Genomic DNA, 12,324 nt, shown 5'->3' on the forward strand with positions numbered 1-12,324 from the left:
CTCCGTCTCTCTCTGTCTCTCTCTTTCTCCATCTCTCTCTCTTTTTCCATCTCCCTCTTTCTCCATCTCTCTCTGTCTCTCTCTTTCTCTATCTCTCTCCGTCTCTCTCCTTCTCCATCTCTCTCTTTCTCCATCTCTCTCTCTTTCTCCATCTCTGTGTCTCTCTTTCTCCATCTGTCTCTGTCTCTCTCTCTGTCTCTCTCTTTCTCTCTCTCTCGATAAAAATATCCACCAGAGATTGCAACCTTATTTTCGTCGAGAGTGGTTACTAGTTTGACAAGGCAGGAGCAACCTGATAGCAACACCCGAATGTCCTCTCCTTAGCTATTGTCTAGGGAAAAGCTCTTATCGTGCCGCGGTGTTGATAACGAGTGATAATTCTATTAAATATTAGGCGGACGGATCCAGGTGTCAGAACAGCTGAGAAAAGAGCCCACTCTGAAGATTCTACGGATTCTTCTTTGCCTGCTTTTATTGGAGGGAGGGGGGAGAGATCTGTCAACCCCAATTTTGCAAGGTTGTAGGGTTGGATCATGGTCTTCTAAGACAACAGTGGATAATTTTTTTTTAATGACAGACGGTGCACATCTGGTTGGTAAGCAGGGATGTAAGGATTGCTGGTCGAGAGGTAAAGAAACCAGCTTGTTCTTTCTTTCTTTTATTTTCTTTGATTTATTTAGTTTGTCAAACATGTACAAGATAGAAGGTGTAAGTATAAACATGGACAGGAGCACAGGAAACGGGGACGAATAAATGGGGACAGTCGGACAGGGACGGAAGGCACGCTGGTGCGCTTATGCACGCCCCCTTTACGGACCGCTTAGGAATGGGGTGAAGTCAACAGTAGTCAGTCTTAGGTTAAAATTATGGGGGTTTGAGGATGTAACAACAGAGTCAGGTAGAGCATTCCAGGCGTTGACCACTCTGTTGCTGAAGCCGTACTTTCTGCAATCGAGTTTGGAGCGGTTTACACCTTGAGTTTGTATCTATTGTTTGCCCATGTATTATTGAGGTTGAAGTAGTTGTTGAACAGGTTATAGCAGACAATTTTGTGTACTATGCTTAGGCCAGACCTTAGTCGGCGTAGTTCCAGATTGTCCAAGCCCAAAATTTCGAGGCTGGTGGGCATAAGGGATTCTCTTGTGAGCAGAGGAGTGGAGGAATCTTCTCGTGAAATACTCTCGCAAAATTTTTTGAGGCACCGAACCAGCAGCAACTGGAATCGAAGTGAGGAATAGAAAAACCAAGGAAGATGAAATAGAGGGAGATTGGCAGAGCAATGCCAAAATCTGCAAAGAGAGCTGGGAAACACAGCTTTTTGCAGGCTTTAAATATTACGCTTGGTGTTGTGACCCTCCCAACACAACAGCGGAAGCCTCAAGTCAGTCAGAACAATTATGACTTGTCAGTCAGAGGCCTGGCTGGGCCTAAGGCTTAACACCAATCAGAGCTGGCCTTTCCTGTACTGACCGGGTCATTTAGCCTTTTCCATGGGAAATCTGAAGCACAAAGTTAACAGATGCTTTGTGACAGGATGGGCTTCCATCTTGCCCCAGCCTCAGGAGATCCGGTGGCCTATCTTAGCTCTGTCTCTCGGCTTCTGAACCTTGCAAAAAATGAGAGTTCTCTTCTCTCCTTCCTCCTCCTCCTCTTCCTCCCCTCTTCCCTTCCCTTCTCTCACTGATTATGTTACCTAGTTAGGTCATGAAATGTTTGCAAAGAAAACAAACAAGCTCAGAGCATCAAGGACCTCATAGTCCTCCTCTTCCTCCTCTTCCTCCTCTCCTTCCTCCCCTCTTCTCTCCTCTCCTTCCTTCTCCTCTTCCTCCTTCTCTTCTTTCCACTCCTTTCCTCCTCTTCTCTCCCCCTCCTCCTTCCCCTCATCTTTGCATCCCTTCTCTTTCTCCTCCATTTTCTCCTCCTCTTTCTTTCTTCACCTTTGTCTCATCCTTCCCTCCTCTTCCCTGTATTCATTCTTCTTCTCGCCTCTCCTTCCTCTCTCCTCCTCCTCCTCATCTTTGTATCCCTTCTCTTTCTCCTCCATTTTCTCCTCCTCTTTCCTTCTCCTTTTCTCCTTTGCCTCCTCCTTCTCTCCTCTTCTCTATATTCTTTCTTCTTCTCGCCTCTTCTCTCCTTCCTTGCCTTGCTTCCAGGGAAGAAACATGTCCATTATATCGAGTGACACCTGCAAGCTTTGGATTCCAGGGAAGAGCATACAGAAGTAACTCATAGGCCTATCACGAGTTGTGCTCTCTGCTCCTCAGTCCTAATTTGGAGCAAACCTAACCATTAACTTCAGCTGCCTTTTTCCAACTCAAACAAGGGGAGAGTAGTTAGAGAGGGGAATCGCAAAATAGTAAACTATTATATTACGCAAACCTTCTCAAGCAAAGTATATGGCCATTATTGAACTTTTCCTCAAAATTTACATCAAGGCATTTTGTCCACTAGGAATTTTTTTTTAAAGCATGCAAGACGGTTAAGAACCACTTTTCCACTTTTTTAAAAATAATATTTTAAAAGCCTAGCCAGAAGATCAATGCCAAATGAGTTTCTTTCTTCATTCCTCCTTAAGATAATGGAATGGAATGGAATGGAATGGAATGGAATTAGAATAGAATTAGAATAGATTTAGAATGGAATAGAATAGAATAGAATTAGAGTGGAATGGAATGGAATTAGAATAGAATTAGAATGGAATGGTATGGAATGGAATTAGAATAGAATTAGAATGGAATTGAATGGAATAGAATAGAATTAGAATAGAATGGAATGGAATGGAATTAGAATAGAATTAGAATGGAATGGAATTAGAATAGAATTAGAATAGAATTAGAATGGAATGGAATAGAATAGAATAGATTTAGAATGGAATGGAATTAGAATAGAATTAGAATGGAATGGAATGGAATTAGAATAGAATTAGAATGGAATGGAATGGAATAGAATTAGAATGGAATAGAATTAGAATAGAATTAGAATGGAATTGAATGGAATAGAATTAGAATAGAATAGAATGGAATGGAATGGAATTAGAATAGAATTAGAATGGAATGGAATTAGAATAGAATTAGAATAGAATTAGAATGGAATGGAATAGAATAGAATAGATTTAGAATGGAATGGAATTAGAATAGAATTAGAATGGAATGGAATGGAATTAGAATAGAATTAGAATAGATTTAGAATGGAATAGAATAGAATACAATTAGAGTGGAATGGAATGGAATGGAATTAGAATAGAATTAGAATGGAATGGTATGGAATGGAATTAGAATAGAATTAGAATGGAATTGAATGGAATAGAATAGAATTAGAATAGAATGGAATGGAATGGAATTAGAATAGAATTAGAATGGAATGGAATTAGAATAGAATTAGAATAGAATTAGAATGGAATGGAATAGAATAGAATAGATTTAGAATGGAATGGAATTAGAATAGAATTAGAATGGAATGGAATGGAATTAGAATAGAATTAGAATGGAATGGAATGGAATAGAATTAGAATGGAATAGAATTAGAATAGAATTAGAATGGAATTGAATGGAATAGAATAGAATTAGAATAGAATGGAATGGAATGGAATTAGAATAGAATTAGAATGGAATGGAATTAGAATAGAATTAGAATAGAATTAGAATGGAATGGAATAGAATAGATTTAGAATGGAATGGAATTAGAATAGAATTAGAATGGAATGGAATGGAATTAGAATAGAATTAGAATAGATTTAGAATGGAATAGAATAGAATAGAATTAGAGTGGAATGGAATGGAATGGAATTAGAATAGAATTAGAATGGAATGGTATGGAATGGAATTAGAATAGAATTAGAATGGAATTGAATGGAATAGAATAGAATTAGAATAGAATGGAATGGAATGGAATTAGAATAGAATTAGAATGGAATGGAATTAGAATAGAATTAGAATAGAATTAGAATGGAATGGAATAGAATAGAATAGATTTAGAATGGAATGGAATTAGAATAGAATTAGAATGGAATGGAATGGAATTAGAATAGAATTAGAATGGAATGGAATAGAATTAGAATGGAATAGAATTAGAATAGAATTAGAATGGAATTGAATGGAATAGAATAGAATTAGAATGGAATGGAATGGAATTAGAATAGAATTAGAATGGAATGGAATGGAATTAGAATAGAATTAGAATGGAATGGAATAGAATAGAATAGAATTAGAATGGAATGGAATTAGAATGGAATTAGAATGGAATGGAATAGAATGGAATGGAATTAGAATAGAATTAGAATGGAATGGAATAGAATAGAATAGAATTAGAATGGAATTGAATGGAATAGAATAGAATTAGAATGGAATGGAATTAGAATAGAATTAGAATGGAATGGAATTAGAATAGAATTAGAATGGAATGGAATGGAATAGAATAGAATTAGAATGGAATGGAATTAGAATAGAATTGGAATGGAATGGAATGGAATTAGAATAGAATTGGAATGGAATGGAATAGAATAGAATAGAATTCTTTATTGGTGCATATCCTCTCAGTGTACATAAAAGAAAAGATTCATCACAAATCATAAGGTACAACACTTAATGTTAGTCATAAGGCACAAATAAGCAATCAAATCATATTAGGATACAATCAATATAAATTGTGATACAAGCAGCAAAGTTACAGTCCTGCAGTCATAAGTGGGAGGAGATGGGTGATAGGAACGATGAGAAGACTAATAGTAATAGTAATGCGGACTTAGTAAAGACTTAGCTGCATGAATGTTGCAGAATCAACCAGCAGAGGGAAGAATTTTCCCAGCAAAGGCCAAAAATAATAAACTTAGTGCTGCCGTCAGCAGCACCCTTGATTATTTTTAAAAAGCTTAACCAAAGTTACTCCATAGGTTTATTTTTTTTAAAAAATTAAAAAAATAAATAAATACATTTAAGCTTTCACTATCAGCTCCGGTCCAGAGAATTAAATGTGGATAAAGAGGATGGGAACACGTCAAACTGGATACTGCTTTATTGATGGGTTAAAAGAACAGTTTTGGCAACGGAGAGTTGCCTTAACTGGAAATGTAGACCATCCATTATTTAAATTTGTCTTAACTCTGAATTGGGCTCATAAGCCTCTAAAATAAGCTTTGAGTCTCATTCCACCACCACTTCCCGCCCCGATCTTATTAGCTATGCACGAATAAAATAAACTACGGTATGTAAAAAGTTTGGGTTCCTTTAAAAAAAAAAAAAAAGCTCATCATTGCTGAACTATTTAGTTTGCCTATGAAAAATTAGGCAAACTTTGGCCATCTGCCAAATGCTTAAATGCCCCATTGTCTTATGAATTCATAATGAGGATGTATAAAGAAAGAGAAAGAAAGAAGTTTATGCATGTAGGGAAGACTTTGGCATTTCTAAGTTGCTGTGGTTTTAATGGAAAAGTATATTACTTACCTGGCTGAGACAGGTAAATTGGATTAAAAGCCTGCAGAAACAGACAAGCCAGGGAGAGAGAGAGAGAGAGAGAGAGAGAGGCTGGATTACTAGACTGTACGTTCTGATTATCTGAAGATAATGTAGTGTAAGAAGTTTAATGGCACCAGGATGGGGAACAATAACAAAAGATGAAAGAACAGAAGGGAGAAAACTAGAGAAAGAGGTGGGGGGGGAATGATTTCTTTACCTTTTAACAGAAGAACAGGGTTGGAAGGGACCTTGGAGGTCTTGTAGTCCAGCCCCCTGCGCAGGCAGGAGACCCTCTACCATTTCAGACAAATGGTTGTCCAATCTCTTCTTTAAAACCTCACACCCACAACTTCTGGAGGGAAGTCATTCCGCTGATTAATTGTTCCCATGGATAAGTTTCTCCTTAGTTCTAAGTTGCTTCTCTCCTTGATTAGTTTCTATCCGTTGCTTCTTATTCTACTCTCAGGTGCTTTGGAGAATAGCTTGACTCCCTCTTCTTTGGGGCATCCCCTGAGATATTGGGAGACTGCTATCGTGTCTCCCCTAGTCCTTCTTTTCATCAAACTAGACATACCCAGTTCCTGCAACCGTTCTATGTTTTAGTCTCCTGTACTCTGATCATTCTTGTTGCCCTGTGTTGAAGCTCCCACAACTTCTGAAGGCAACTTCTGTCCCATGGGTTGATTGTTCTCACTGTCAGAAAATTCCTCCTTATTTCTAGGTTGAATCTCTCCTTGGTCAGTTTCCACCATTATTCCTTGTCTGGCCTTTGGGAAATAGTTTAATCCCCCTCCTCTCTGGGGCAGCCCTTCAAATATTGGAAGATGCTATCCTGTCTCCCCTGGTCCTTCTCTTCACTAGACTAGCCATGCCCAGTTCCTGCAACCGTTCGTTGTGTCTTTTAACCTCCAGCACCCTAATCATCCTGGTTCCTCTTCTCTGCACTCTTTCTAGACTCTCAACATCTTTTTTATATTGTGGTGATCCAACATGGATGCAATACTCTTAATTCGCTGAAAGCAGGATCAAATAGTAACACCCTGGACTGCAGGGCAAAACCTTCTACGATGATATCACTCCAAACGTTCTCCAAGTATAGAAAAGTTGCGGGGGGAGGAGGAAACATTTTTAGCTTTGTTGAGCGAAGATGAGGCTTTATCATTTATATTCTGCAGAAAAATATCTATCCTTAAGATTTGGGTAGCAAAAGATAAAGCAGCAAATTGTGCACAATTTTGCTGACTTCCCGCAAGCAAAGTCAATGGGGAGGAATCCAGATTCGCTTAACGATCGTGCGAGTCGCTTAACAATGGTGGTGATTCGCTCAATGACGGTGACAAAAAAGGTCGTAAAATGGGGCCAAACTCCCTGAGCGCTTGTTCGGCAACGGAAAATTTGGCGCTCAATGTGTTGCATTTTCTTAGAGAAATGCTCTGCTTCTCCCCTCTCTTTCTCTCTCCCGCCCTCTCCCGCCCTCCCTCGAGTTCCCAAAACAATCAGGGGTGCCTTGTTTCCTTGAAAGAGAAAAGCCGCGGCTGAAAAATGAAGCCTGTGAAGCAGCCGTGGTTTGGCTGATGGAATTGCACAGCTGTACCAATGCTACCCTCTGGTGACCAGAACATATGAATCCCATCGAGTTGCTAATCTGCTCTCTCCTGGAAGGATGGGATAAGCAGGGAAAGGCAGAGGTGCCAAGCTCTGGAGAAGAGAGCAGTTAGGCGGAGTCAAAAATCTGCACAGGATATAAAAGAAGGGATGTTTCCTCTCTTTAAAAAAAAATTATTATTATTATTTCCTCCCTTTGTCAAGTCTAGCAACATAGTTCAGATAGGAAGCAAGATCCGATGGATTGATTCTACTTTATTTTAAGGCTCAGGAAGCTGAGACTGCCCAAGGAGCTGCTGATTCTGTTCTGCAGAGGAAGGATTGAGTCTGTCCTCTGCACCTCCATAACTGTCTGGTTTGGCTCTGCAACCCAACAAGACAGACACGGACTTCAGAGGAGAATCAGAACTGCAGAAGAAACAATGGCTACCAACCTGCCTTCCATTGAGGACCTGTAACACTGCAGGAGTCAAAAAGAGGGCTGTGAAAATATCTGCAGACCCCTCGGATCCTGGACATCAATGGTTTCAACTCCTACCCTCCAAACGTCGCTATAGGGCACTGCACACCAAGACAACTAGACACAAGGACAATTTTCCCCAAACGTCATCACTCTGCTAAACAAATAATTCCCTCAACACTGTCAAACTATTCACTAAGGCTGCATTACTATTACTATTAGTCTTCTCATCGTTCCTATCACCCATCTCCTCCCACTTATGCCTGTGACTTTGTTGCTTGTATCCTTAGGATTTATACTGATTGTTTCCTAGTATGATTTGATTGTTTATTTGTACCCTAATGGCTATCATTCAGTGTTGCACCTTATGATTCTTGATTATTTATTTATTTATTTATTTATTTATTTGTCTTGTATGCTGCCCACTCCCGGAGGACTCCGGGCGGCTCACAAAAGACAAGGGAAAGTGGGGGGGGGGGAACGAGACAAAGACAACATATTAAAAACAAAACCAACATTCACAATTTCCGTGGAAGTAGATGCTTCTCAACTCCCCCCAGCCTGCTGGAACAGCCAGGACTTGGTGGCTTTGTGGAAGGCCGGGAGGGTAGTAAGGGTCCGGATCTCAACAGGGAGCTCGTTCCAGAGGGCTGGAGCTGCAACAGAGAAGGCTCTCCCCCGGGCAATCGCCAGCCGACATTGGCTGGCAGATGGAATCCGGAGGAGACCCAATCTGTGCGATCTAATTGGTCTGAGGGAGGTAATCGGCAGGAGGCGGTCTCTCAGGTACCCAGGTCCGATGCCATGTAGGGCTTTATAGGTAGCGACCAGCACCTTGAAGCGGATGAACGTATCTTGTCATTTCATGTACACTGAGAGCATCTGCACCAAAGACAAATTCCTTGCGTGTCCAATCACTCTTGGCCAATAAAGAATTCTCTTCTTCTTCTTCTTCTTCTTCTTCTTCTTCTTCTTCTTCTTCTTCTTCTTCTTCTTCTTCTTCTTCTTCTTCTTTTTCTTCTCCTCCTCCTCCTCCTCCTCCTCCTCCTCCTCCTCCTCCTCCTCCTCCTCCTTCCCTCTCTCTTCTCCTCCTCCTCCTATGCACGCAAACTCGGCCAAACAAAGGAGATTAAAAAAACAATATCTTTGTTCAGCTCATCAATGACTGCTTTCTCGAGCTCCTTGGCCTCCCTCATTAATATTTATCAGGGTGGGGTGGGGAGAAAGTTGCATAAATCTCCACTGCTACATATAATTAACCCTACTTTGAGGGGGGGGAATAGAGAAGACCAGCTTTCTCCTTTCCTTCCCGTCATGCAAAATAATATGGTCTCTGGCAAAGAGTTAATTTTAAAAAAATATGGTTGTGATTCATGAAGAGGGAAACTGGCCAGGTCATGTTCCGTGGGAGATTGTGGAATCTTCCTTTGGTGTTGATTTTATTCTGGCTAGGTTGATTTGACTATTTCTACGCCGTTCCTTGATAAACGTGGAATCCTTGATTCTCTCTGAAGTTGGTTCTTTGTTGGAAGACATTTCATTACCTGGCCTAGGTAATATCATCCGGGCTCCCGCATTCACTAGCACTGATGAGGTCCCTTAGTTGGGTGATGAAATGTCTGCAAGAAAACAACCAAGTTCCGAGCTGTATATAAACCGGGAGAAAGCCTCACTCAGTAGCACTGCTGATGTTACCTAGCTTAGTTATAAAACGTCTGCAAGAAAACAACTAAGTTCCGTGTTACTGTATATAAACAGGGAGAACTTCTCACTCACTAGCACTGATGATGTTACCTAGTTTGGTTATAAAACGTCTGCAAGAAAACAACTAAGTTCCATGTTACTGTATATAAACAGGGAGAACTTCTCACTCACTAGCACTGATGATGTTACCTAGTTCGGTTATAAAACGTCTGCAAGAAAACAACTAAGTTCCGTGTTACTGTATATAAACAGGGAGAACATCTCACTCACTAGCACTGATGATGTTACCTAGTTTGGTTATGAAATGTCTCATTTTAACTCAGAGGGATTTCCTTCTGATGGATAAGATTGTGCAATCCACTTCCTTGTTGCCTATTACTTGATAACTTGGATGTACCCTAGTGGATCGCCAGAAGGAATCAGTAAGAATCCAGTAACACAGACTAACCATGGAATACTGTTCTGGCCTGTCGACAGCCAGCAGAGCTGGCAGCAGAGTCGGACAGTGAGGAGGTTGGGGAGGAACATAGGCCAGTCCTGGGGGCTGAGGTTGAGGGCTCTGCGTCGGAGGCAGAGAGGGAGCGAGGCAGCAGCGAGGCAGAAAAACAGCTGGAGCCTGTTCCCAGTGTGCGTATGCGCAGAGCTGCCAGAAGACAAGAACACCTAAGAAAGCAGGGTCGACTCGGGAGTAAAGCCACACTTCGGAGGTGATTGGCCCCTCCCAAAGAAGCAAAAGAGGAATGAATGAGGAGGGGGCTTTTGCAGGGAACGATTCGTTCCTTCGGTCGTTTCAAGAGTGGGAAGTTCTGTTTGTGACTATAAGAGACTCTGTGCCGAGTTTTGCCCCGCTCTGCATTTGGAAACTAGTTATCTGGCAGCTCTCCAAGCGAGATAAGGTTCGTGTGGATACACATTCCTCGGAAAGGCTGTTTGCCAAGCCTTGCGGACTGCGAAGGAAAGGAATCCACAGTCGTGTAAATAAAAGGGGGTTTGCCAGGACCCAGACTTTGGTCGTTGCTTTCAAAGGAAACCTGGGTCAGAACAAATACCTATTGATCTTCTCAAGCTGCTCTGTCTCGGTGCTTTAATCTGAAGAGATTAGATTGACCCATCCTCTCCCCGTTTCCTTGGCTGATTCTTAAACGTGCCTCTCAGCTGTTTTCTCTGTTGGCTTCCCTTTTTTTCTCCCTTTGATGCGCACCTCCTGTCTGATCTTTTAGCGGGATTCATAAAGAAAACAGTTAACGCGAGGCTGACATCTCTTTGATACAAGCATCATATATGGAGAGCCTCTTGACCCCCTGAAGCTTCTCCTCCATCACAGGATTGACACTTCGCATCGACATGGCTTCAGGCTTATCAACAAATCCAAGGCTATTTTATTAAAGGATCAGGCCAGCCGGAGACGACTTTATAAACAGTTGCTGGTATACAGAAAGGCCAAGTCTATTTTATTTTTTATTTTTTTGTTGTTGAAAGGAAAGGGTCTATTTTGAAGAAGCGTTGACTGGATAAAGTTTTGCTCCTCGGCTTCTCAACTCGCCATATCAGAATACAGACTAACAGAGTTGGAAGGGACCTTGGAGGTCTTCTAGTCCAACCCTCTGCTGGAGCAGGAGAGCTGTTCCATTCTGGATTAACGGCTGGCCAGTCTCTTCTTGAAAACCTCTAGCAATGGAGCACACATAACTTCTGGAGGGGAACTGTTCCACTGGTTAATTGTCCTCACCATCAGGAAGTTTCTCCTTAGTTCCAAGTTGCTTCTCTCCTTGTTTAGTTTCCACCCATTGCTTCTTCTCCTGCCCTCGGGTGCTTTGGAGAATAGCTTGCCCCCTTCCTCTCTGTGGCAGCCCCTCAACGTATACTTAAAATGCTATGTAAGAGAATAAAAAATGAAATAAAAATTCTCAAAAAAATATATTGGAAGAGAGGTACCTTGGTTTCTATACCAAACGAAGGACCCATTGGGATCCCCATATCAAAACAACTTACCTTTTGTGCACATTTAACACAGCACAGGACTTAAACGAAATGTTTCAGTTGAGATCTGCATTTGTGGGACACAAATGGAGGAATGGAGGAAGCCAGAAAATATTTCCACTGGAGTTCCCCAGCTTTATAGTCCAGCTGGTTGATTTTGCGTATCCCAGTGATCTGTCCTATATCAATCAGCTTGACTAGTCTTATAGTGTTGAAATAGGGACGCAGTGGCTCAGTGGTTAAGACCCTGAGCTTGTCAATCAGAAAGGTCAGCAGTTCGGCGGTTCGAATCCCTAAGCGCTGCATAACGGAGTGAGCTCCCGTGACTTGTCCCAGCTTCTGCCAACCTAGCCATTCGAAAGCGCGTCAAAAATGCAAGTAGAAAAATAGGGACCACCTTTGGTGGGATGGGAACAGCCTTCCGTGCGCCTTTGGCATTGAGTGATGCTGGCCACATGACCACGGAGACGTCTTCGGACAGTGCTGGCTCTTCGGCTTTGAAACGGAGATGAGCATTGCCCCCTAGAGTGGGGAACGCCTAGCATATACGTGCAAGGGGAACCTTTACCTTTACCTTAAAAATGTGACGGAAGGGGTAGAGCTGTACTTATGAATGAAGATGTGCAAAATTGACAGGGCTGTTGTAGCGTGATTGATTTCTCTGTCATGGAGCAGGAGAGAACAAATCTTTATCCTCTTCGGGATGATCGAAGAGCCGAGCCCTTGATTAAGATGTAGAATCAGGATCGAGGAGAGAGAGAGAGAGCAGTTCGAATCCAGCTTCATTTGCTGGGGAGACTCGAGGCCAGGAGCCCCAGCGTCAACCTCACAGGGTTGTTGTGGAGCAAAAACAGGAGGAAGAAATATGATGGGTGTCGCCTGGAGCTTCTGGACCAACATTGGAAATGGAGATTTAATCTTGGTGGGGCTTTGGAAGATGTTTCGGCTGAGTGAAAATTCGACCGAAGACCCCTTTGGGTATTAAACTCCTAATCCAAGTTTCGCTCTTCAACCAGGTTTGATTACAGCAGAATAAACAGGAAATAAGGTTCCTGATGACTTGAAAGGCATTTTAGTAACACATTGTAGAAACTGTTTTTCCTTCCTCCTTCCCTTCTTTCC

This window comes from Thamnophis elegans, chromosome 16 (assembly GCF_009769535.1).
Source record: "Thamnophis elegans isolate rThaEle1 chromosome 16, rThaEle1.pri, whole genome shotgun sequence".
Lineage (NCBI taxonomy): Eukaryota > Metazoa > Chordata > Lepidosauria > Squamata > Colubridae > Thamnophis > Thamnophis elegans.